Source organism: Panthera leo, chromosome D2 (genome assembly GCF_018350215.1).
Source record: "Panthera leo isolate Ple1 chromosome D2, P.leo_Ple1_pat1.1, whole genome shotgun sequence".
Lineage (NCBI taxonomy): Eukaryota > Metazoa > Chordata > Mammalia > Carnivora > Felidae > Panthera > Panthera leo.
In genome coordinates, this window is record NC_056689.1 from 4,509,663 (window position 1) to 4,537,333 (window position 27,671).

The 27,671-nt window shown below is 43.7% G+C and overlaps 1 long non-coding RNA gene across 1 annotated transcript in view; it reads right to left on the minus strand.

The window, feature by feature from the left end:
- Nucleotides 1-2,072: 2,072 nt before the first annotated feature.
- The window catches only part of LOC122202806, a 146,323-nt gene continuing 120,724 nt past the window's right edge, over nucleotides 2,073-27,671 (minus strand). The window contains exons 4-5 of the long non-coding RNA XR_006194889.1: nucleotides 5,630-5,688; nucleotides 2,073-3,473 (exon numbers count right to left, since the gene is read on the minus strand). This is a non-coding gene — a long non-coding RNA (uncharacterized LOC122202806). The remainder of the gene's footprint in view (nucleotides 3,474-5,629; nucleotides 5,689-27,671) is intronic.

Below are 27,671 nucleotides of genomic sequence, written 5' to 3' on the forward strand. Positions count from 1 at the left end.
GGATGGAGGGTGGGAAAAAAGGGTCAACTGTCTTCGGGTTTTTATTTTTAGTTTTAATTGATTTTGGTGGAACTGGAGAGTGGCATGCTAAGTGAAATAAGTCATACAGAGAAAGACAGATACCAGATGTTTTCACTGTTATGTGGATCCTGAGACACTTAACAGAAGACCACTTAACAGAAGACACTTAACAGAAGGGGGAGGGGAAGGGGGGAAAAAAAGTTAGAGAGGGAGGAAGCCAAACCATAAGAGACTCTTAAAAACTGCGAACAAACTGAGGGTTGATGGGGGATGGGAGGGAGGGGAGGGTGGGTGATGGGCACCTGTTGGGATGAGCACTGGGTGTTGTATGGAAACCAATTTGCCAATAAATCTCATATTTAAAAAATTAATTTTGAAGTTAGATAAATAAAATGGAAGAACACACACATATACAAAGCTGAATGTGAAAGTCAGGGAGCCTCCTTGATAGCATATAGAAAACTCTCATTTCCTACAGTGGAAGACAGAGAAAGCTAAGGGCAGGGCTCAGGAATTAATGTGAAGAATGGCCAAGCTCCAAAGAAAATTAAACTCTGGGTGGCTCAGTCGGGTAAGCGTCTGACTCTTTGATTTCGGCTCAGGTCATAATCTCACCATTCGTGAGTTCGAGCCCGTGTCAGGCTCTGTGCTGACAGCGGGGAGCCTGCTTGGGATTCTTTTTCCATCTTTTTCTGCCCCACCACCGCTCACATGCTGTTTCTGTCTCTGTCTTTCTCTCAAAAATAAAGAAACATAAAAAAGGAAAGTTAAACTCTGAAATGAAGTAGGTCTGCTATGCCAGGGAGAGGGCTCTGGCTGGAAAAGAATCAAATCCGTGCCAGCGTTCGCCGGGACCGCATTGCAACTTCTCCCTGTCCTCTTGTGCTTCCTTCCTGATCCTTCCACAGGTGCTGATCCCAACAATTCTCCCTTATAAGTGTCCTACGCGTTAATCTCTATCTCAGGGGGAGGAAAAACAAGCAAGGGACAGCATACCTAAAAACTGCGCAAACCTACAAAAAAGGACCGTGTATTATGCTGGGACGTCCATATATAACAAGGCTATAAAAGAGGCCCAGGAATAAGAAATGCTGACTTGAGTGCAGAGGTCACTTCTGGGGAGGAAAGGAGGGAAATGGAATGAGGGAGGGATACACACTCCATCCGTATTCTCCGGGTGTGAAGAATCCATGGTCAGGGCATCAGCTTCTCCAGGTCATGATGTAGAAAGAGCACAGAATGGGCATGCGGGGACTTGGGCTTTCATTCTGGCTCGGACACGGACAGCCTGTGTGGCCTGACGCAGCAGGGGTCACTTCTCACACTTGAGAGATCTCGAAATTCCCCTCATCTCCAGTTAAGAGCCCATTAACAGACTGGCCCCTTCTGCCCCGAGGCCTCCTGCTGCCACCGTGCTGAGAAAGCATACCACGGTCTACACCTACATCCGAGCAATGACTCAGTAGTGCACACAGCTTTGGAAGCCGTGTGGACTCTCGCCTGCCCCGGGGCACCACGGCAGGGCTACGTGAAGGACGAGCCGAGTTCAGGAGGGAAAGTGCCGTGACCACAGAAGCCACTTCACCACGTGGCCTGTGACCCTGAACATCCTTAATCTGACGTCTCCTCTGTGCACTGCGGAACGTGGGAGCTGGGTGGAGAGCCTGGTCCCCTTGAACCCAGCCCTTTCTTGTTTCCCTTAGGACGTGTCCCCAGTTAGAATATAAACTCTCCAGCACAAGGCCGGAAAGCTGCAGGTATCCCATAAGCTTGCAGACTGGTTTTGTGTTTTAAAGCTGCCTCATTTTGGGGCGCCTGGGCGGCTCAGAAGGTTAAGCGGCCGACTTCAGCTCAGGTCATGATCTTGCAGTTTGTGAGTTCGAGCCCCGCATCGGGCTCTGTGCTGACCGTTCAGGGCCCGAGCCTGCTTCGGATTCTGTGTCTCCCTCTCTCTGCCCCTCCCCTGCTCGCACTCTGTCCCTCTCAAAATAAACAAACATTTTAAAAAAAGCTGTCTTATTTATTTCACTACAAGGGGGAGTCTGGGTGTCTTCAGGTACAGCTGAGACCTTTGCAATCACCGCGGCACTCTCCCAGACCCCTCGGGTCCCCAGCCCTCATGCTCAATCTAACTGCCTACGCTGATGCCCTCTCCCTGCCACACAAGTTTATGATGTGTGTCTAAAGGCAAGGAGTATGCCTTCATTCATTCAATCCGTAATCGATAAAATCACTTACTACCAGGCACTGAGCAATGTCCTGTGGCTAAAAGACTTTTTTAAAGGTGCCCTCAGAAGCTCACAGTCTATTAGAGAGACAATAGTGATTGGAGTTACACATTTTCAAGTTGCAGTTTCAATTAAAACATGTATAAGTCACCTAAGGGGGAGAGAGAGGGCGGGAGCCGATGCAGGGGGAGAAAGACGCTCTCGGGAAACATCTCCAAGATGACGTCCCAAGCTACATTTGAGAAAATAGATGTCCAGGTAGCAGAAGGAAAAGGAGGCATTCCTGGCACACGGAACAGCGTGTTTAAAACCACAGAGGCACGAAATGCAAAGTGAGTCAGCACGGGGAGCGGTCAAGTGTGCGAGAATGAAGAACTAAATCCCACAAGCTCTCACACTTCCTAGATGGGAACCTGGGACAAAGTGGTCAACCTCAGGCATGAAGACGAGATGATACTTCCTCATGGTGTTCCCAGGAGGACCTATTGTCATAACGTTTATCGAACATCCTTGGCCCATGGGAGAGCAGAGAGGTTCACTTACCCCGATTCTCACGGCAGCACCAGATGCTGTGGTCGCCTTCCACGGCCTTTCTATGGCTCTCCATCACGGCATTCCCACAGACCGTGCAGTGGTCTCAGAAGGAAACCATGGTCTGTACCTCAGTCTGTTCTCTAATATCTTTCCCACTGACACAGGCACACCATATCCATCAGCCTTTCTAGGCCTCAAAGGACAGAGCGGCTAGGCTGCGAAGACAGCCCCTAAGGAGCCGCGTCTCCTGGCATCCACACTTTGGTTTGACTCCTCACACAGCGGATCTGGTCCTGTGAGTCACTTTGACCAAGTGAATGTGGCAGAAGTGACATGCCGCCAGTCCTGGAGCTAATCTCTAAGTCAGGCAGCCTCTGTTTTTAAGTTCCTCTGGGCCTGAGATGATATGTAAAGAGTCTGCTATCCTTCTGGAGGGACTACTAGTCCCCTACGTGATCTAGAGAGGCCGCGTGGAGAGAGACAGGAGCCCTGAAACAGCATGGAGGGAGATAGAAGCTTGGCCGTCCCGACGTCCCAGAGCCGAGCCTTCCAGTCGTCCCCACAGGCACGAGATATCTCGAAGCCACCTTGGATTCGGACTTTCTAGCCGTCTGCGGCAGCCTCAGGAGATCCCAAGTGACACCCGCTGCAGAAACATCATTCGGCTGAATCCTCGTCAACCGCGGAAGCCTAAACAGTAGCAAAGTAGGTGTTACGATAGGTCACGTGGCTTTGGTGTGACGTGTCCCATGGCGATCGTGAGCGGAAACAGGGCGGGACACAGCTCTCGCCTTCGCCCGAGGACTAGAGACACAGCAGTATCTGTGTCTTTTGGCAGATAGGAGCCTATGTCTCTAAATCTGCATCCTCTATTTAAGTCCTCTCGTTCAGGCCTGACTTACACATCATCTGTAGCGTAGCATACTAGTTGTCCTCTGAGACTAAGAGAAGTCTCTACTTGTATCTGGTAGAGGGCTCTCCCAAACAGAGCGTCTCTAGCAACCTTGCATTCAGCTGTGTCCAAATGACCCGAGTTCTGCCTCACGTGCTGTAACTGAAAATATCACATGCAGACTTTTCACTGGCTCTACCACCCAAAGATGACAGGTTTTCACCCCCTGCAACCTTATCCAGAGCTTGAACCTCACCTAGACATTTGTCATGCCTCTCCACTCATTCCCTCCCAATGGTCAAGGTGTTCCTTTTTAAAATATATCAGATACTGTAGCTAACTTTTGCAAAACCCTCCGGGGGCTTCTCGCATCAGCTCGGAATTACTTCAAAATCTTTGCCTCTTCCTGCAAATCCCTACATGATCTCACCTGTGCCCCTGCCAAGTCTTTCTGACTGCATCTCCCACCACTCTGACTGGCTGCTGTGCTCCAGACACGACCCCCTTCTTTTACTTATCCTCAGATGATCTGACCAGAGGGCTTTGAATCTGCCGTTTCTTCCACCTGGGACACTCTCAGCCCAGATATAGATCTTTTTATTTTTAGGGTTTTTTTTAATGTTTATTTACTTTTGAGAGAGAGAGAGAGAGAGAGAGAGAGCGCACAGGGGAGGGGCAGAGAGAGAGGGAGACACAGAATCTGAGGAAGGCTCCAGGCTCTGAGCTGTCAGCACAGAGCCCAACGCGGGGCTCGAACTCACAAACTGTGAGATCATGACCCGAGCCAAAGTTTGACGCTTGACCCACTGAGCCACCCAGGCGCCCCCCAGACATATATCTTTAATAAGAGGCTCTGAAGGGAAGAGAAACATCTGAGGGCACTGAAACTAAATTGCGCTTTATTTTAATGTTTATTCATTTTGAGAGACAGAGAGAGGGTGGGGGAGGGGCAGAGAGAGGCGGGGGGGAGAGAGAGAGAATCCCAAGCAGGTCCACGCTGCAGCACAGAGCCCGACTCGGGGCTCAAACCCACGAACCGTGAGATCATGACCTGAGCCAAAATCAAGAGTCCGATGCTTAACCTACTGGGCCACGCAGGTGCCCCTAAACTGCCCTTCTTTGTGATCTGGTCTCTGAGTTCTGAGGTGCCCTGTAGGCAAAGGGCAGAGTGTCATCATAGGTGGTGGTTCTCCTGGACAAGGCAGGAGAGAAGAATTTCAAAGACATAGGCTAAGGCCAAAACTAAAACCAGAGGGAAAGTAATGGCCTGGGAAGCCAAAAGCCAGCTTCTGAGTCTTCAGAGTGCAATCATATTTGAAGCTTGCTTTTAGGTGCTGGATCAGTCGTACATAGAATAGCGGACCTTAAAAAGCTGGGAACAGAGTCGTTAAGCAGGATCATTGACCTTGCCTTGTTCAAGATGAGTAAGCTCCGGAGGTGTGAACGGCTAGCTTTCAAACTTGCCTCCTCGATGCCTGAGGCTTTAAGGAATGCAAACAAATTCAGCAGATGGGGGAAAGGATCATTACAGTTTGAGTACAGTTTGAGTAACGCCTTTTTGTTTCATGGGTTTTTTAATGCTTACCTATTTTTGAGCAAGGGAGGGGCGGAGAGAGACGGGGACAGAGGATTCCAAGTAGGCTCTGCGCTGACAGCAGTGAGCCCGATGTGGGGCTTGAAGCGACAAACCCTGAGATCATGACCAGAGCAGAAGCCAGATGCTCAACCGACTGAGCCACCCAGGCGCCCCTGTTTTATGGGTTCTTTTGCAACAAAAATCTTTAATTCAATTTAAAAGCTGTGTTTGAGGATTGAACCCATTCCTTTGCAACCTTGGTAGAACCTTCTGTGGCCTTGCCTTGCAATACTGCCCTCTGGACCGTTGGAAGAAACGTCTGAATAGGTTCAAATGGACATGGGTGTGTCCTAAATGCAAACACCTGCAGATACTCACCTCCACACCAACATCTTGGTAGCCGCAGAATCACACGTGCTAAGCCACTTGATTCACTTCTAGTGCATGGAGAAAGGAGAAAATAAATAAAAATAAAATATTCCATCAGGTTGTAGAAACTGGAAGTAAGGCTACTCCAAGCTTCATATGATCTTAATCATCTTGTGCCGAGGGGGCCGGCCTGAGAGTTTTGCAAGGGCTTACACGTGATCTACATTACTCTCTGGCACGTGCTCATGAATGCACATTCGTTGCAGTAACAGTTTTTTCAAAATAAAAGTAAGGATACGTAGACAATTTTTTTTCTGACTTCTAAGTTTACTCATAGGAAAAGCATCGTGTAGGTAAAGATAATCACGTAAATCACATTTAACCGTGTACGTGTAATGACTTTCTTACGGAAGCAATGGCTATCTAAACAACCAGGATATGTCCGAGGCCATTCAGGACCCCGTGTTAACTTCCCAGTCTGGAGTCTGTGGTCCGCCCAATTAAGATCAATTATCAGCCAACAGAAATTTAGGGAGTTCCATTACTTATAAGCATGGACTTGTCTATGCCTTCAGTCTCAGACCAAACCCAACTTAAAGAAATCAGCTTTCAAAGATTTAATCAACCCTGAAATCATAATTCTACAAGTTGTACAATATTTGACCATCCGCAGTGAGGTAGACAGGTAATATTTAAGGGGAAAGGCAGTTTACTGCTGGTTTACCTCTTTGTGTTAAAAAGCCTTTCTCATGTTTTAATTGTCCAAATAAGCCAGCTACTGAGTGACCAAACCTCAAAAATCCTTATATCCCAGTGAACTAGGATGACAATGTGATACACTATCTTACGTAGGGTTCTGATCTGGGGCTGGACCAGAAAAACATTCAGTGCTTTGATATTGCTGTTAAGAGTCTCAGATATATTTATTAAAATCTCTCTGGATGGATCATCAGGGAAATGCAAATTAAAACCACAACGAGATGTTACCTTACACCTGTCAGAACAGCTAAACTAAAGAAATACAAGAAACAACAGGTGTTAGTGAGGATGTGGAGAAAAAGTAACCTTCCTGCACTATTGGTGGGAATGCAAAGTGGTACGGCCACTGTGGAAAATACTATGGCGATTCCTCATAAAATTAAAAATAGAATCACTATATGATCCAGTAATTCCACCCCTGGTATTTGCCCAAAGAAAATGAAAACACTAATACAAAGATATGTGCATCTCTATGTTTATTGCAGCATTATTTACAGTAGCCAAGATATGGAGGCAATTCAAGTGTTCATCTACAGGAGAACAGATAAAGAGGAGGTGTTTATATATGCCATGGAATATGACTCAGCCATAAAAATAGAAAAAAAATCTTGACATTTGCGACGACATGGATGGACCTAGAGAGTATTGTGCCAAGTGAAATACTTCAGTCAGAGAAAGACAAATGCCATAGGTGAAAATTAAGAAACAAAGTAAATGAACAAACAAAGGATAAAAGAGACAGACAAACAGACTTTTAAATACAGAGAACATGCTGATGGTTACAGGCGGGGGCGGGGAGGGGTGAAATAGGTGATGGAGATTAAGGAGTGCACTTGTTGTAACGAGTCCTGAGTTATGCAGAGAATTGTTGAGTCACTATATTGCACACCTGAAACTAATATAGCACTGTATGTTAATTATATTTGAATTAAAGGAAAAAACTCTTTTTTCCTCTTTGGATGGAATGAATCACCAATGGTGAATCTATCAACAGGCGAGCAAGGTAAGTTTGAAATGACTGATTTTTCTAGAGTTACAAATCAGCCTCAAAGGTTGCCAAGATTAAATGTCAAAAATCAAAACATGTAAAATTTATAAGAATTAACCGATATCATTAGCCTCAAAAGATATCCATTACAGTTAAAATGTCCTTCTAACCAGGTTTTCCTGTTTTATATTTTTCACCATAATAGACCCATTTGTTTCCTGCCTAAATAAATGCAGATTTGATTTTCATTTATATATCAGAAAGCAAACATGAAAACCATATTTTTTTTCCAATTTCTTAGACATGGCCAACGAAGTTATAAGAAACTTCTGCCTCTGCCATTAAGAGCTCTCATTAGCTCTCCTTAGAAGGACAATGGGGAACCAGAGAAATAATTTGAACATGATAATCCCATGAATACTCGAAGCGAGGTTTGGAAACCTGAAAAGATCCTAGATAGTCACAAAGTGATTCAGCACAGAAGCTCAGGTCTTAAAGAAGTGTCCTCGGGAACTGTAAGGTTCTGAATGTGAATGAGTCAAGGTGCCTGAAAGGTATGATGAGATGAAGTAAGACTGTAAAAATATCTTAAACATCTTTCCTTAGTACAGAAAGCTAACTATATGAAATGAGAGGTGCATTTAAAGGCTGTCAAAAAGAGAATCTTCTCGAAGACAAATGGTACACCTCTTTGGCCAGTCACAATTCCTAATGATGTCATAATTCAAATACACCTACCCCGCCCTCAGGTCTGCAACGGGCTCCTCAAACTGTCTCACGACCTTACGACCCTGGTCACGACTCACCGGACCGGCAGTGAGCCGTCGGTCCAACACCAGGAAACTCATTTTCGAGTCAGCGGCAATATTATCCTTCTCAAGAATTTCTATGAAGACTAACTATCCTCAGAAGGTAGAGATTCTGTGGGTTCCCAAGGTCCACACTGTAGGATACGGAGATGGACAAGTAGTGAAACCCTGTCCTCGGAGAAGGAGAACAGGGCAAAAGTGAACCAGGGCAGAACCCTGAGAGCTACAGAAAAGCTAGAAAGGCTTCCATGGCATTATTTTACCCAGTGGAAAATCACTGCTTAGAATTATTAACCGTTCCATTGATTGTCATACCCCTCATCTTTCGTCTTCCTTGTTCTCCAAAGTAATGAAGAATGTTCTGCACAACACTCAAAGGGAAAACGGGGATACACATTTCCTCATGTCACGAGGTGAATTCTAGCAGAGTTATGAAAAAAAGTTGAGCAGGAAAAAAAGTCGTATTGTTGATACAACAGAAGAAAAAAAAAATGCATAATTTTGCTCCTGAATTTCAGGGGAATACAAGTTCCAAGGGGGGAAAAATGTTCTGCCTAAAAGAAAAATCTTTTTAATAACCCTGGGCTGCAATGTACACAAATCACAAAGGAAGAGAAGGCCTAGTTTATCAGACGGCCATTTCCCGGTCCCACAGAGAGGCCCGGAGATGAGCAATCAAATAAAACCGTAATTAGATGATATACTTGACAACTGTTTGGGACTTTTCTTTCTTTGCAACAAAGTAACTAGTAAGAATCCATCGTTCTTATTCAGCAAGAGAGAAAATCTTTAGAAGAAAACGATGACCAAAAACTTAGGGGCGACATTCTACAAAGAAGAGCGGCCAGCTGGCTGGAAGTCACAGCTGATGTGGAACTAACCAGGCCGTCACAAGGACTTTAATAAAACCAATTATTTTCAGAGAACACAGAGCACAAAGGACAATTCGTATGGGTTTGAAAGGGCCAGTAAAAAAAAAAGGACTGAAGACGTTCACTGTGTTTTCACCTCAAAATCTTTTTACTTTGCTTTAACAGAAGGCATGTCTTCTCAGTGGTTGAGTTTATACGCTTACACTGGGAGGGTTTCTTCTCCAAGTGAGGGGCTTTAAATTATCACAACAACTACAATTTGAGCAGCATGTCCAGAAAAAAAAAAAAACAAAACCTGTTCTTAACAGATATTTCTGTACAAGGTACGGTTTATGCTAAATCTAGATACCAACATTTGGTATCTAGAATAGACCAACATTTGACCAGAATAGACAGAAGGCATCTATTCGGTATGAATGTCTTATTCATAACTGTACCTGGATGAGTGGCATTTAAATCTGAATTTTAACTTTGAAAAGGTCTGAACCTAATGGCGACGTGAGAATTGTATACAGTTAAAGTACCTTAACTTAAGCATAAATGTATATAATTATGGTGAGATATCATTGAGTCGATTGGCATTGACTGGGTAAGGCTATGTTCTGTGGAGGTTAAAATAGCTAAATTTAGACGCAGATTTGTTGAGTAGCACATACTAGCAAGATGACCTTGGTCAAGGCAGTTTGCCTTCCCAATTTCCTTACCTATACAATGCCAATAATAAGAGGACCTACCTCATAGTCTTGATAGGAAAATTATGTGAAATAGACCGGTTAGCACAAACCTAACTCACACTAGGTAGGTACTCAGTCCTCTAGCATGATGGTAAAGATGATTTACCATTGTGATCGTCACAATGACATCGGTCTCTAGCTGCTCCTCATTGTGGGTCAGCTCTGAATATTTGCTCTGTCCTGTCTCCTACTTCTCGTTTTCAGTGGTATTCGGTGCATGTTCAGCACCTTTGCTCTTCATAGAAAGCCCTTTGTCTTTACACCACAAATAGGGATATGTAGAGTTCTCCTGCACCACCGTCCCTACGCCAATTTTTCTTTCCCCCACTATGTCTTATAAAAGTGAGCCTCTTGCTTCACTCGCTAGCACAGGAATGACATACATCTGCTCATCTGACACTATCGTCCTTTTCCGCCTGTGTACTTTAGGCTAAAAGCACCACCACCCCTCTGGAACATACCTGGGCAGTAAATTCCCCAACCGTGTGGAATCATGATTCTCCTGGGTAACACCTGCCTCTGACAATTTAGAGTGCATCGCTGCTACAAGTTTGTATGTGAAACTGGGCCAGCGTTGGGTTCAAATACATCGCCCTGTAATTGAGCTACAGTAAATTAGATCATGAAGGTAGTATCATACACAGGTATGTCAAAAAGCCATCGGTCAATCTTTCTTCAACCTGCTGACATCTTGGCCATTGGCTGTGTGACTGTTTCCTTCTCGAGGAACTCATGAGCTGGATCTAATATCAGTAGTATGCCATGGTGCCACAAAGGTTAGGCTGTTCAATTCCCACAAGCTACTTCTGTACATTATAACGAGGAAAGGGAATAGAAGCATACATGTCACCTGAGTCTTTATATCCAGCTCTACTTGACCTCATGTGGATTTTGCCTATTTGCCACATTAGAAGGTTTTATTCACACATAAAAGAGGCTCTAGGCTCATATCCCAAGTGAGAAATAAATATTTCCACTTGATGTCACCATTTTCAGTTACATTGACTTCTCAGTGGGAGGCAGGCCACCTGGACACCAGGGGGTCGCCTGCAGTGCATGGCCACAGAGCTGAAGCAAGGTGAGCCTCAGCCTGTCTGTCCTTCCTCAGACAGAGATGGTCTCTGCTTATCTGATGTTCACAATATTTCAGGGAAAGGGACTTCACCAGCCAAAAGTTGAGAAACCAGTGAAGGTGAGAGCTAATTATTAAATAATATTCTTAAATAGAAAATTGAAGAATGTCTGACAGGCACATTGTGAGTCGTGTTGTGTTCTGAGGAAGCTGGGACTAACATGCTGGTATGAAATACTGGGTCTAAACTGAACAGCAAAGGAAGGAACATCAGCAAAGACTCATAAAATGGGATGGAAGAGGGGCATCAGAGAAAACATTTCATGGACTTCGGGATGGGGATGGCAGACAGAATCTCATGGACTTTGAAAAGATGCAGTTGGGAACCTAGAGTTGGTCATAAACCAGTACTTACCAAGACTGTGGAGGTAACGAGTGATGGCGATAGTCCTGTAAGAGACCATGAGAACTTTACTGGATGATGCTAGAGAGATGATAATGGAAACATAGAAGAGAAAGGGCTTCAAGAACTTTTTTAGAAGATGGAATGGACGATCGATACAATCAGTGAATTTTCGGTTATGAGAACCGAGGGAAAGGAAGGAATTCGGCTTGACTACAAAAGTCTAAGTGAATCACAGGGCTTCAGGGGAGTATTTTTGGGCAGATGCTAATGAGATAAGTTTTAGACATGATGAGTTTGAGATTTATACTCATCTCCCACTCGACTGAAGCTCCATGTGAGCTGGGGGACCTTGTGTATCCCATTGTGCATAACATCTTCATCGACCACAGTGTCTGGGATACAGTAAATGCTCAATACATGTCTACTGACTGAAAGAATTTAAGGGGGGGGTGCCTGGGTGGCTCGGTCGGTTGGGCGTCCTACTTTGGCTCAGGTCATGGTCTCGCAGCTCATGTGTTCAAGCCCCGCGACGGGCTCTGTGCTGACAGCTTGGAGCCTGGAACCTGCTTTGGATTCTGTGTCTCCCTCCCTCTGCCCCTCCCCCACTTGTCCCCTGTGTGTGTCTCTCTCTGAGAAATAAACATTTAAAAAAATTAAAAAAAAAAAAGAATTCAAGGGAAGATGCATGTAAAAAATAAGGAATAGCATAATACTCAATAAGTGAAATTATTTCAATAAATTTTGGAAGGCCATACAATAGACCATCTTAAAACCAAAAGAGATACATGAGTATAATATTTAATAACATAAAAAGATTCATGGTATAATGAGGAGGAAAAAAGTTATACATCTATATCGTTTAAGTACAATAAAATCTTATTCTGTAAGTAATTTACTAGATGGGTAACAACATCTAACATTTGTATTTGGATGGCAGAATAGTGAGGGATTTTTATTTTCTTTTTCTTGATCATCTCTATTTCTAAGTGTTCTCGTGGACATGTCATGATTGACAGTTGTTTTGACTTCTTTGGTTTTTATAGGATAAACATAAGTTGGGGTGCCTGGGTGGCTCAGTTGTTTAAGTGATCGACTTTGGCTCAGGTCATGATCTCACGGTTCGTGGGTTCGAGCCCCACGTCGGGCTCTGTGTTGACAGCTCAGAGCCTGGAGCCTGCTTCAGATTCTGTGTGTCCCTCTCTCTCTGCTCCTCCCCTGCTCACACTCTGTCTCTGTCTCTCTCTCGCTGTCTCAAAAATAAATAAAAACATTTTTAAAAATGTTTAAGGGGCACCTGGGTGGCTCAGTCAGTCAAGCATCTGACTTCGGCTCAGGTCATGATCTCACAGTTTGTGAGCTCGAGCCCTGCACTGGGCTCTGTGCTGACAGCTCAGAGCCCGGAGCCCGCTTCAGATTCTGTGTGTCCCTCTCTCTGTCCCTCCCCTGCTTGCATGTGCGTGCATGTGTGTATGCTCTCTCTCTTAAAAGTAAATAAACATTAAAAACTTTTTTAAATTTTTTAAGACAATCATAAGCCAAGTTGGGATCACACAGAAATACAGAAATATCTCTGATACGGTCACTGACTACCCTGTTAATGTTCTTTTTTTTTTTTTTTTTTTTTTCTTAAGATTTTATTTTGAAGTAATCTCTACACCCAATGCAGGGCTCAAACTCACAACGCCTGAGATCAAGAGTCGCAGGTTCCACCAACCAAGCCAGCCAAGTGCCCCTAATGTGCTAATGTTCTAAGCAGCAAGCAAAAGCCCACTTTCATTAATGCCATCCCCAAAATTGAATAAGATAAAGCCCCTCGCTTGAAGGGAAAACAATTTGGAGATTTAGGGGTTCCATTCGGTTGTCACTTTGTTTAGTCTAATTTTGTTTTCTTTGGGCAGTAAATGACAAAGTCTTTTTTAAAAAACAATAATTTGTCAGTCACAGTAGTAAGAACTGGCTGTGGCACCCAGAGGATCTTAATTTTACTACTCACTTTCCTTACCAGCAGTTTTGTGATAAACTTTTGTTGCAAAAAGACCTTTTTTTTTTAATTTGAGAGAGACAGAGAGAGAGAGAGAGAGAATCTCCAGCAGGCTCCATGCTCAGCACAAAGCCCTACCAGGGGGCTCGATCCCACAACTGTGAGATCATGACCTGAACCAAAATCTTCAGACACTTAATCAACTGAGCCACCCAGGCACCCCGCAAAAAGACTTTAAAAAGCAATAAAGAAGGTCATTTCTTCCTTCTCATAGACTCTCTCACTAATTTTTCTTTCCACTCTTCAGGAGCTTATGTGTCTGTCCTTAAATGATCTTATAACCTCTAGCTATTTTTTTTTTTCTAACCTAGTCTTTTGTAACTGGTTGATGGAACAACAACAACAACAAAAAGATAAAAATGAAGTTGTCAAATTCCAAACTGTAGGATAAATGAGTTTCAAAGGACCTGAAGATGTATCTTATTTTATGAAGAGGAAACTGAGGCTAAGAGAGAGGAGATCAATTGCTGGTAAGCGTCTGCTTTCCTGGTTCATGTCTGCATTTGTCAAAGCCCGCATGGCTAATCAGTGCCTTCTTTGCTAGGCTGTTTCTACAACTATTTCCTTCAGGAAGAGGAAGTTAGTCATTACGAAATCATCTGCCGAATGCCAAGACCTTCTCAAACTTTTGAGAATGTCAAACCTGAATTGTATTGTCAAGCTCACTTTTTATTCTACTAAAAATCGTATTTGTTTTTTGTTTGTTCAACATCATCAACTCATATGCAGCAGCCCTTGTCATTCAAGTAATTTACCTCAATTGATGTGGATCCAAGTAACTATCCCAGGGACACACTTTCCCCTAAAATACACTTAGAAAGATTTTCCCAAGGATTTCTACCAGAACAACAACCACCAAATAAATGTTTCTAAGCATGGTCCTGAATATGAACATTCTGAATATAAATGAGCTTTCAGAGTCTCCTCTTGTTTCCTGTGGGAAAAGATTGCCACACACAACACACAAATACACAGAAATAAGCAATTTTATGAGGAAATCCCAAAGAGTGGTTTTAAATCCCAGAGGCTCCCACTTGTGTCCTGGAAAATAGGATGAATAAAGATATGTAAAAGTCATCTATGTTTCCCCACTGAATACCCACATTTGACCATTTTAAAAGACTCTGATCTTTTCCCACGGTAATGGTAGCCTTAGCTGGCATTAAATGAATGGCATTTACAAGAAGGATTTATCCTTGCATTAATCCTCTTTGAAATACATGAATAGAGTGTCACCGTAAAGGAGAATCCTATTAACAATTGATCTTTTGCATTTAGCAGCAATAAGAAGTCTTACATTAAATAAAGGCTGCTTTTACCTTCAGGCTCATAAAATTATAAGTTAAACATAGAGAATCATTTTCTAATGAATGACATCTTAACCACTATGTATTTGTTCCATAACTGAGATGTAAGCTCTACACTCTACCAACAGCCACATCTCTATTTGGCCACGTTCTTTGCTACTATTATTTCTTGAGTATGCCACCACTAATTTTTAGATGACTAGCTAGAAAGCCACTGGTACTATTCACTTGAAATGCATTGTGGTACCAAAGTCCTCAGGACAATAGCGAAAGGAGAGCTATTACTTCTTTCTAAATGTTAGTGAATGACACGGGACACAGTGGAGGGACAGAGGTGGCCCTCTAGCTCCACTGAGAAGATAGTGGGATTGTTACAAAAGGATTTTTTTTTTGAAGGTAAAATCGTAACACTTGTACAGATATAAAATAAACACATGCAAATGAGTTTTAGTGAACTCATTATTAAATGGGAGAGCGAGGCATATTTTAAAACCACTTCGAAGTTAAATTTAAAATAGGCATGTCTCTAAACCAGGAATATTGACATGAATTTCCAAATGGATGCAAAAGTGGCTTTTCCATGGAGAGGCTAGATTTGTCCCTCTACTGGACCAAATTCTTTACTATTCCATAGACTAAATTCTTTACTATTCGATAGACAGTAGTCATTTAAATAGCTATCTAAAATTTGAGGAGTTGTAAAATAGCTCAAAAGCAATGAAAGGCACATAATCAGAATGAGAATCAGATAAGTGGGTGAAGGTCGTGCAATAAAATGTATTATATTCATGAAGCACAAATTCTTCCCTGAAATCAAACAGAATGCATGGACCTTTTTTTTTTTAATGTAAGTACAAAATCAGTTCATCCAAGAGGATAAGACAATAAAAATCATGGGACGTTGAGCTGAAAATTCCACTGAGACATAACTTATACCATTGTTTCTAACTATATTATATCACAGCCACATTCAGTGATAGCAAGGCAATTAAATAGTCATGATCTCCATTCAAATTAGATTTGCTTCTGATTGAAAGAAATTTGGAAGACTGGGTGAGAGAAGGTAAAAATACAACCCATTCTAATAAAAAGGATAACATCAGGAAATTTGCATGGAGAAGATATGACATTACTCTCATGGTATTACTGAAATTACTATGGTTACTGCAATTCTGTTACAATTCTCTTTAAGAGACTTTCAATCCTACTACTTTAAAATTTTTTTTAATGTTTATTTTTGAGAGAGAGAGAGAGGGAGGGACAGAGCATGAGCAGGGGAGGGGCAGAGAGAGAGAGAGAGGGAGACACAGAATCTGAAGCTGCCTCCAGGCTCTGAGCTGTCAGCACAGAGCCCGACGCGGGGCTCGAACTCACATACCGCGAGATCACGACCTGAGCCAAAGCTGGACACACTGAGCCACCCAGGCACCCCATCAATCCCACTACTTTATAGTCATGGCTGATAAAAGCTTGCAAAACACCATGATGGATTTCACGTCGGAGGACCACATAACCTTGAATGCCATAAGGGGAAACTGAGCAGATCTGGTTCTTCGTTAGCTTTATATTTATAGTGCAACATTTTAGAAAATCCTTCCCAAAGAGGAGACAAGTCAATCTATTGCAGAGTAAACAAAGAATGCCTGAAATAAAAATTATCTTAAATAAATAAGGATGAAAGGAAACAGATGGTTGAGCAATATAAATCTCTCAACTGATTTTCTTGATCTTTTTATTAACTAGTAAACTAGCAATTATGAATGAATGAATGAATGAATGAATGTGAGAGATATCCCTGTGTGTTAGCAGTTCACAATTTGAGGAGAGACACATGAAAAGAAATTAGCAGTAAGAGAGGAAACAAGACCAACACTCTACAGAGACATGCTGATCACTATCTAGTTCGTTAATTACGGGGTCCTGACTTAATAGTTATCTGCAAGGGTCAGTCTAGGACCCAACAGAGTCCACATTTCACTGGTGACACATTTTACACATACAAGAGCAGAAAAATAAGTAGGAAGCAGTGTTAAATAATCAGGAATCTGGAATATTCTAGAGACCTTCTGCGTATGGCTAGGGTTCCATAAAGGGAGCCTATTTTGATAGGAACACGCCCATCTAAACTTATTCAGGAAAACAAAGGAAATGGTCGTATTCAAAACAGGCACAGCCACGTGCAGTACCGGGAACGGCTATGAAGGCTGCCTTCACAAAGCAACTTTGACTCCTTGCCCGGATGACTGCTTCTCTCTGGATGCCTTGATGCCTTCTGGTGAAAACAGAAGAACCAGTCGCCAGCACCCATTTCCCAGCAAGATCTTCTCCGAGACGCACTTGCGGGGTATACTTTGGAAGAAGGTGAAGTTGTTGAGAAAGTCTCCAATGCCCCCCACACCCTGGTCCTCCGTGCACTTGAACCCTCCCTTCACTCCGACCCCCAGGCTGGTAAATAACCCCCCTGGGCTTCACATCCCTACGCAGAACCTTTCTTTGGGGTGAGAGACCCGTGTCCCTACTCGTGTTCAAATGTGTTATGTGACACGTACAGGCTCTGGCACTGCTTGCTTTCTCTCTCCCTTCTCTACGCTTCCCTTTGCCTTTGTCCCTATGTCCTTTTTTTCTGTCTTCTCGTTTCTTCTTCTATTCTTTTGATAGCCAAAGTATAAACGTAGAAAGAGGATGAGTACTGAAGTACTAACACTTGGCATCACGTATCACTCCCCATTTCACAGATGTCCACCCTCACCTCACTCCTCTGAGCTTACTTCCTGTTTTGTGTGAACCGAAGGCGATGATACTGGTCCCAAAGAGCTCCTGTGAGAAGGACATCGATGCATCACCTCAGTTAGTAAGTATCGCGAGAAAAGGTAAGTGCTATTTATTATCACCATCATCAATAAAATATCCCACATTTCCCAAGCCTTCTCCTGGTCCCCTGTGAGACAGTCCTTTGAGCCCTCTCACTTCTCACAACCTTGCCTCATCTGGCATTGGTGATGATGTTAACAATGAGGAGGATACAGTGAAGAGGATAAATATGACAGTGCAGACGGAGGTCGTGACATAGGGGGAAGAAGCGGGGAAACAGAGGATACATGAAGTTTAGTCAGTTCTCATTTGGGGCCAGATACCGCCCTGGGAGCTTCCCAGACATCGCCACACTTCCCTCTCGTGGCAGTTCTATGAGGCGGATGCTGTTATGACCATCACCCCCTAGCTTGAGGAAACGGAGGCCTGGCCACGTTCACAAGGGTAGTAAGTGGCAGGGCCAGACTCTGAACAGTCTTGCTCTTAATCGCCACAGCCCTCTGCTTGCCAAGGTTGCATGATGCTCTGAGACAAAGACATGATAGAAGCCACTTCCTCTGGTTCCAGAGAGCAGGGCAGGTACACTCTTCTCTAGGGAGGAAGAGGGGAACAGAGATGTGCTCATTAGCCGAGACGCTTGGGGAACAGTTCAGTGCACAGCAGTGCAGGTGCCTGACTGACGCGCGGCTCCCACAACCATGCTGTCTAGTGTGGAAACCAAGGAAAGCACGAGAGCGGAGCACTCGCGACTGGGATGGGCGCCCTTACAAGAAGACACAGAAGGATCCCTCTCTCTATCATGTCAGAACACTGCAAGAATGCAAGCAGGGAGAGAGGACTCCCCAGGAACCCAATCAACCGGCATCTTGATCTTGCTGTTCCCAGTCTTTGGAACTGTGAGAGGGGCGCCTGGGGGACTCAGCGGGTTAAAGGTCCGACTTCAGCTCAGGTCATGATCTCACGATTCGTGTGGGTTCGAGCCCCGCTTCGGGCTCTGTGCTGGCAGCCCAGAGCCTGGAGCCGGCTTCGGATTCTGTGTCTCCCTCTCTCTCTGCTCCTCCCCCACTCGTGCTCTGTCTCTCTCTCTCTCTCTCTCTCTCTCTCAAAAATAAATAAACATAAAAAAAACTTGAAAAAGAGAGAATTTATCTTTCATGTTTCATAAATTTCCCAACTTAGGGTATTTCATGTCATATCTTGATAAACCAGTTTTTAAGACTGGGTTACAAAATCAGAAAAGAGCTGTGCTTCCATTTTATTTTTTAGCTCTGTGAGTTTTAGAAGTTATTTACCACTTCTGCCCTCAGTTTCCCCACCTGTAAAATTAATATACGGAGAGTACCTAACCTTACTATGTTACACTAAGGATTAAGTGAACTAACCTCTGTTGTCACCACTAACACGTTGGCTATGCTGTTTTTTGGTGCATGTATTACACGATGCAGTTTGGGAGCTGGGTCTGAAGAAGGGGGACAAGAAGAGGAAGCAGATCTACCATTGACCAAGTACTGAGTGTGTACGAGGCTCTGTGCTGAGCAGTATCACTCAGGCTGTCTTTTATGCCTCACTGGAACCCTACTGCAGGCACTAAAATAATGCAGATAAGGAAACCAAAGTTCAGAGAAAACAAATAGCTTCCCAAAGATTGGCACAACTAGAAATTGGCAGATCTGAATCCAGCCCCTGTCTTCTTAGCAAGAATGCCACTTTGACTCACCTAAAAATGAGTGGCATCTTAGAGTATAGTGTGGCTTTAGGCTCCATCTTAAAAAAGCTTCCACGAGAAGATCAAAGATATTCATGAAAGCTTTTAGGAACTGACCAGCCCACCTCATCTAGAACAGGTACACAGATAGAAATTGAACCGGTGGTCCGTGAAAGTGCGGTCAAGGGTCTGTGATGCTCTCTTGGGTTTCTCTCATCCAGTGGCGGGCAGGAAGCAACTTCTGCTAACTGATCGCTTAATTTTCAGGAATACTGTAAGCTGGTTGTTATTTAGCTATTACTAAAATTTTAATTATATAAGCTTACAAATTAATTTCATTGAAACTGAAGGTAAAAAATACTCAAAACTGTTCACTTCACAATTAGATGACTACATTTTACTATTATCTATGCTTTTGTGGTTAATTACTTCTAACTGTATCTGTAGGTAGAAATACTATAAAACATGCTAATACTATAAAACATGCCACTGTGACCTCTTTGTAACTGCATGTTGCCAATGATGTTACCTTGGAGCTTGACATCAGCCTCGGAGATGGTATTTACAGTGTGGAAATCATCAGATGAAGTAACTCAAAGGTTGATTTATCATTGTGTTTATTGTTTACATCTAACAAAGTGATGGAAAAGAAGTTAATAATGCAGGTTAGAGTCAAAAATGTGTCTGTAGCTGTTATATTGTGAATAGGACAAAAATTGATGATTTAGTCTTACAGTGTTCAAAAACTACATTCTGATAGTATTTAGCAAAGTCATTCACTTCATTGACAAATGAGTGAAGATCCGGCATACATCCCTGTTTTATTTCCATCTTACATGTTAATGCGAATGAAAATATGAATCAACATTCATGTCGGAACTACACTCATTCATCAGTTGCAATCACAGTTTGGCTATGGATACATGAGTCTGGCAAAAATCAATGAAAGTTTCTGGAAGAATCAATTGCTGATACAGAATTCATAATCAAAGTATTGTATATTTTATTATTATTTATAAACGGAATGCTCTACGTTACATGAGTAAAATTGGTGACGAGCTTACCTACACATACGTTGTTTTGCAGACCCTGTGCTCAGCTCATCTTCACGGGGGAGGAGTTTTTCTATGAATCTGACTATTGCCCTTGGGTGCCTATCTTTCAAAAGAGTTAGAGACTGTATGCATAAATATCCATTCTGCCTTCTGACGCTGTTTTTCCATAATCCTGAGAGGCAAGGCAGAGACACGCCAAAAACCCAGGCGTCTCTGTTTCATTTGGCTGCCTTCTCTCTTTTTAGAACCATTTCGCTGTACTGAGACAGTGGGAAGAGTGAGCCTCACAGCGGCTGCAGCTGGTGCTATGGTTGCCTCAGACCCTTGCCATTCAAGAAGGGAGATCTGAGACTCAGGGGTGGGAATCCCAGTGATTGCCTCCCCTCAAAACTGCACTGGTAAGAGATCCTAAGCCTGCCCTTGGTGCAGGCAGATTATGTCTCTGTGCAGTGGAGTTCTGCATTGTGTTTGGAGCTAAGGCCACAGCATAATGAAAACTGCCTTCTTGCCCATTATTTTGCTCTGGCAATATATATTCCCTTTGGAAACTGGGGATACCTTAACTGGATTTTCTTTTTCCCCAAATAGCATCTTAATCTCATCTTCTTGCACCTTATATTTATAATTATATATCTGACAGTTCTCACAAATCACAGAAACAGCCTGTCTCTCTGATTACACCTGCATCCATCTCCCTTCCCTGCACTGGAGTCTTCAGCAACACTTGAGCTAGAAGACAAAGTCTGACGGGCTCCAGGATCTATAGGATCATAATATGGCTCCTTGAGGCCCCAGGGATGATAGGTAAAGCAGCATGAAACAAGGCAGAGATGGAAAAAAAAAAAAAAAACAGCCCAAATTTATATTAATTCTGTAATTTGTGAAACAAAGTCATGGTGGTAACTGTTCTGCAACAAGGTGAAAACTCTGTCTTTATCATGACAGAAAATCACACAAAGGGAAAACGAAGCCTGCTAGCTGGGAAAAGGGTTCACAGTGGTCAACGGTCCTCAGCACTCCCTCGTGAGGAAGAATAACTGCGTCCCTGACAGCCCATGACGTGGCACTGCCACAAAAGCCACACACAGGGTTTGGAGCATGGAGCATGGTGGCCAGGAGCTGCTTTTGAATGTGCATGTTTCTTCCCCATGGATGAGTAGATGCAAGGAATCTAGAAAAACAGATTTCCAGAAAATTCCATGACCGTTTCCAAAGACATATGCCCCTCTCATTCTGGCTGTCATTTGTCCACTTTTGATGAGCAACTTTTCTGAGCAATGTTTTATTTTCCTTTTAGGTCTACTATCACAAAAGCTACCGCAAACATGATTATAAATGCCAACTAAGTCTCATTAGGGTAAAAATCAGAAAAGGATGTAGAATGTGGCAGAATAGGGAACTTGTCTGTCTAAACGTGGCATCTGCTACTCAAACCAAGCAACTGTTGTTACAGGACTGGTGTTGCCAGAGCTTGGGTTATTTTACAGAAGCCAGAAACATGGGTTTTATTAGAAATATCTGAATTTTGGGGTGCCTGGGTGGCTCCGTTGGTTAAACATCCAACTCTTGATTTTGACTCAGGTCATGATCGCAGCGTCATGGGATCAAACCCTGCACTGGGCTCTGCACTGGGCAGGGAGCCTGCTTAGGATGCTTTCTCCCTCTCTCTGCCCCTCCCCAACTCGTGCTCTGTCTCTCTCTGTCTCTCTCTTAAAAAACAATCTGAATTTTAAGGATGAGAGTTACCAATAGCTTAAAAATAATGATGACTTTGTAGACTGGAAACCTGTAGACTACCTGGGGGCCAATTTTGAGACGTCAGTTTACAACTAGTAACTGAAATCCATGAGGCAATTAAAAGGACATGAAACGTCTCATTTTACTACAAAAACTGGACACAAATGAGCTCTACGGACATACGGTGATTTAGCGCTGACCAAACGGAGGGAGAGAACTCTTCACTCCATAGAATCTGATCTTTCCCACTTCCAAGGCAAATGATGCGAGTGATTTTGCTGTTGCAAAGTGCCTGAGGGCCTGATTACCATAGCTCAAGTCAGGCCAAGTAGTGATTCAATTACCTGATAGTGAATGATGAGCTGGACCTTCGGAGAGATTCCATGCTCTCCACTGACATTTTAATTACAAATTCCACAAACTGATCTATTGATACATCAGATAAAGGCATTCACACTTACCACAAAACCATAGAGTTCTGTAAATTTGTCACGTGGTATTTCAGGAGGCTGGTCTTTGTAAGTGCCTTTCATCAAGGAATGGATTTTTGTGATGAAGTCTTCAGGCCAAGGCCTTATCCATTTGACCACTAACAGCTAAGAAATGTTCCCCTTATCTTGTTTATCGACAACCAATTACATAATGACAAAAAGTAAGACTGAAATTTGCTTACTTCTTGAATAAAGCAAATCTTTGCATTTGGTACAAATAAACAGGCCTAAACCAATAAACAGAGCTCTTTCTGATAAATTTATGAGCCGGTTTCCTAAAGCAACACAGTTGCCATTTCTGTAGACTCAGTGAGGCTCTTTATAATGTTCTCGTTCGATCAGAATAAGAAGCACAAATAAAATACAATGCTTCTGGTACCTTGAGGAGGGCTTAGTCAACACCAATGGCAAACAGATTCACATGTTACCGGTGACTCCATCTCCGAGATAAAGCTATAAACGTTTGACTAACTTCCAATGCAATATTTATGACAGTTCCCCCTAGAAGTAATTGCAATCTCTATAAATGCCTGCAATAAGAAAATATAGTTTGGGAAATGTAGGTTTTTTAATGGTTCAGCAGAAGGTTAGAGTCAGAGTACTCATGAAGGAGAGGAAGTCAGGTCACCCCAATCCTTTCTCTGCCTAGCAGTCATCTGCAAAGCTTAAAGATTCAGGCTGCTGTTCAGGAGCCTGGGTGGCTCAGTCGGCTAAGCGTCCACCTTCAGCTGAGGTCATGATCTCGCGCGGTTGATGGGTTTGAGCCCCACGTCAGGCTCTGTGCTGACAGCTCAGAGCCTGGAGCCTGCTTCAGATTCTGTCTCTGTCTCTCTCTGCCCCTTCCATGCTCATTTTCTCTATTTCTCTCTCTCTCTCTCAAAAATAAACAAAAAATTTTTAAAAAAATTCAGGGGGCTGTAAACACAGAAATATCTTTCTTGGTGAGAGAGTTTTCCTGTTGATCTTCTGCTTCTTAATGTCTCTGAAATCCAGCCATTATATGTGAACTGGATCAAGATCACCATAAATACTGGAAACATTATGTATATAATTATATAAATACTGGCCGGGTGAGACTATTTTCTGAGGCATGTATTTACGACACTGATTAAACAGAATATAAAATGTCACTGGCGTTGATGTTTATTGTATTTCTTGAATTCAGTGTTTACTTTCCTTGGGGTTACAACAATGGATGTGTTACCAAAGATGTCAGGGGGGAAAGATGTGGGTAAAACTTAATAAAAAATGAGAGCAGTGGTTGGCTAATCCTGAGTTAATAAATAAGATACTTTCCCCCAAATGGAAAATGTCATTTCCCTGGGTATTTTTCAATAACTGAGGCTAGCTGGGGCTACCTTGCCAATGCACATTCTTAAAAAGTAAGAGGTAAGTGAATTAGAAAAGTTTTGGGGACTTCATGCTATCAAATTATAAGTTCAATGCATTTTTTTTTCCACTGAAGTGACTAGTTGTTACGCACAGTTCATTTAAATCGAGCGGCAGGTTAAACAGTACCCCATGTGACACTAAAATAGATTGACTCAAAGGGAAAAGTAAAATCAAGCAGATTGGGTTCACACACATTCGACTGACTGATAGAACTTTCCACGTTCTGACCTTTCCCCGCAACAGTCTCTAAACTCCATAAAACCCAAAGACTTGTGTGTAGAGAGAAGTGAGTGTTTTGGAGGAGAAGATGTGACTTTTTCCTCTACGACTTTCCCAGGATTAAACTCACCATTAAAAGCACAAGATTCAGCCTCTCCATCCCTGCCCTTTTGGAGAAGGATGTGATACATCCTTGCAACGGCCTCCTGCGTACTGAGCAGACAGCCTGGCCCGCCCCCAGGCAGTGCTGAGAAACAGACCGTCTGGTCTGGGGACCCTCCCTGAACTAGAGCCCTGCTCCTGCCTGATAACACCTCCGCCCCTGTTCCCACGCTGCCTGGTCGCTAGGGTGACTTGTGACTTGCAGCCACACCACGTTCAGGCCAGTATTTCTCGAGAGGATTCAAGATCCAAAACCTTTCTCAACCCAACGGAGACCAAAGCTTTAAGTGAGTGCTTTTACTGCCTGCTTGTGATAGTCTACTAACCACCGGAATCTATAAAGTTAAAGTCTGCTAATGACTTAGCCTTCCACAGGATGGTTACACTTCAGAGCACGAGTCTGACACAGGGGAGGTCCAGGGAGACCTCTGTAGTCGCTGCTAGGCTGAGAGAGAGAAAGGGTTTGCGGTCTGGATCGCCCGAATGCTCTCGAGTCTGGGACGGCACGCCGTTGTTAACACACTGATTCAGATTCCGGCTACCAAGGTCACCGAGGGAGGAAGAACCACGTGTGCAGCTCTTCAAACACCCAGGTCGCGGGGACTCTGACTCGCTGTGGTCGAGGCAGTGGTCGAAAACTCGCGATTTGTTTTTAAAGCCACACGGACACTGAGGCACGGAGTTCGGTGCCACTTGGAACTGGATTCTGGACACCCCATCGTTACTGAGATCCGTTCTGGCATTACGTCTCTCTCTCCTCGATGGTGAGAGTAGAACACGCAGTACATTGTTTCTTCTGTCAAAGTTTTCTTGGACACCGAGACGTATAAGCAGAGATTTTCAGAACCCGCGTGGGGTTCCGTCAGGGTTTAGATCCCAGATTTTCCGTTTCTTGGAATACTCCGCATTGATGAAGGAGCAGCGGAAGCCCAAGACGACTGCACTCCGACACCAAAATGAGTAAGCAGGACTCACAAAAAGCATCCCCGGCCACGCCGTCGATATGGTAAAAGCAAGTTCCCTGTGGACGTTTGAAAGGGCCCATGTCTCTTTCAGCCAGCACATCCTGGGTGGGCTTCCTGTGCAAGGGTGACTGTAAGAGAGACCCTCTCTGCTGGCCGGCTACAGGTGCCTCCTGGACAGCGCCACACGCCTTAACGGGAGCACTTCTGCCCCTGCGGTCCCAGGCTGCAGAAGGACTGTGTTTGGAGAGGACCACGTCAGGTCTAATTAAGTCTGCTTTCCATAGCCAAGGTCGACTCAGCACTGCACGAGAGTCACGGGAAGTCCTAAGATTTCTGTAAATAACTGGACAGACCCATCCTGTCTCACTCACTCAAAAGCCAACTTGGAGTCTAATAAATTAAATCATTAATATTTAGATGCATGTGTGTAGGTCACGTTCTGAGTCAGTCTGGCTCCCTCAAACCGGCCACCAGGACACCGAATGTTTTTAGAGCCCTTCCTCATTACGAAGTCAGTGGAATGTGATTTCCCGTGAGGTTTCTAAATGATAATTAAGTTTTTTGCTCTGATTTGGAGGATAGTAGAGTCTGGCCAGTTACAACCATTTTATTTAACGTTCAACAAGAGGTTAAGAGTGAGGACTTTGGTATTTTGGTGCTGAAGTTCATATTTCATAAATACGATTCACTTCAAAATTATCTGTCCCTACAAAATGCCTTTGGCTCACAGCTCAGTGGGTTGAACGTTCCTATCTCTGAGCCCTGTGATAATGGCAAAGACACTTCATCTCTCACCTTGGGCTTCTCAGCTGGAAAATGATAAGGCTGAACTTACCCTCAAAATCCAGGGAGTGGTGAGAAATAGCTACTACCCCTCATACATCTTGTGTTCAAAGATACGAATGCACTGTCAGCTGAAGCGATGCGCTTTCCCCCACTGGAGAAAGAGCCACAGAATAGTTAATGAGAAGAGATACAATTCACTGGGTGACACATTTGAGGAAAAAAGTTTAAAGTGACAAGCAGGGATTTCTCTTGACCCGTCCAACCGTACTGCACTTTTCTCTGTCAGAGGTTTTTACGAAGGAATTACAGCTAATGACTCGCTGTCATCACGAGAATTTGGGAGAAGTCTACACCTGACCCTTCCAGTACTACCATAACTTGCGCACGAAAGAAACAATAATATCCTTTGATTGCCTATTACATGCCAGGCATTTTGGCACGTCTGTGTGTCTCATTTCATACAATAACCCTAAGGCACAGGCGTAATTACCTCCACTTAGCAACGAGGAAACTGACATTCAGAGAAGTTAAGTAGCTACGCGAAGGTGGCACAGGCAGAAAAGGATAGAATCGGACTTGAACTCAAGCTCTGTTTGATGCCAGCATGGTTTTTCACATCCCATACTTTCCCAACATCCAGAAAATCCCAGTGTTCATGGGGAGCCAAAAGGGCATGCAAAGTCCTAGCTCCTCCCTCTCCTCCCAAACTCCCTTCATTTTTCTGCACTCTGAGCCCTTTGGCTCTGGTTGCTGGAAAACACAGCCTTGAAGAATTTCAAGGTGACCAATACGCCTCAGAGATTAGACCTTCCCGATGCTGTTTATACTGACAAGTCTCTCCAGCACAAGGCGTTGCCCTCTTTTTCCCTGGCCTGGCTCTGTGTCCTATGTGGGCTGCTCCCCGGCCCTCTGGCTTCTTCTGGGTTCACCTAATAGGGGACACTGGCAAGGATCAGAAAGCCGAAGGGGAGACGAGTCAGGGTGGGGTCATCACCGTCACCCGCCTCGCACATCCTGCCCACCTGCCGTCTGGCACCAGGCGGTTCTGCTTTTTTCCTTTCCTGTCTCCTGGGGCCTGGAGGTTGCCTGCCTCATGGCGCCTTGTCATCCCTCAGAGTCTGCTCACATCTCTGTATCTAGCTCTTCAATAAACAGGGGTGTGAACCTTCTGGTGAGCCGTCTGCTTCCTGCCCAGCCCCCGACTGGCACATGTAATTACAGCCAATTACGATGAACTGCCATTGTCATGCTTCCCAGGACTCTCAATGTACCCCCAGGATCTGAAACACAAATATGTATAACTCGCGTTTTTACAGCCCAATGGCCCAAATTCATTGCCCAAGCCCCACAGACTAGTTCCTCAGTCTTGCCTCGGGATTGTTTCTCCCAGAGAAGAATATCCTAGTCCTTAATATAGTCTCTTCCTTTGTCTCTGTACACAGAGACTAGCACAATTTTCTGTCTTAGAATCCTAGACATTCCACATCTCACTCAATCACAAGAGATATGCCTGCATTTCCACTTCCTAAAAAAAAGTCTGGAAAAAAGAGTCCAACACACGTAGGTTAAAAAAAAAGTACAGTATAAATAATAAATTTAAACCAAAGAAAAAAACATGTGACGTATATTGTCTTCTAAACTTTTGCGTTAGATTGCTTGGTAAGTTATAAATGTTTACAAATGTTGCCATCAATATGTCCTTGAGATCTAAATCTTTTTCCTTTGCCAGGTTTGCTACTT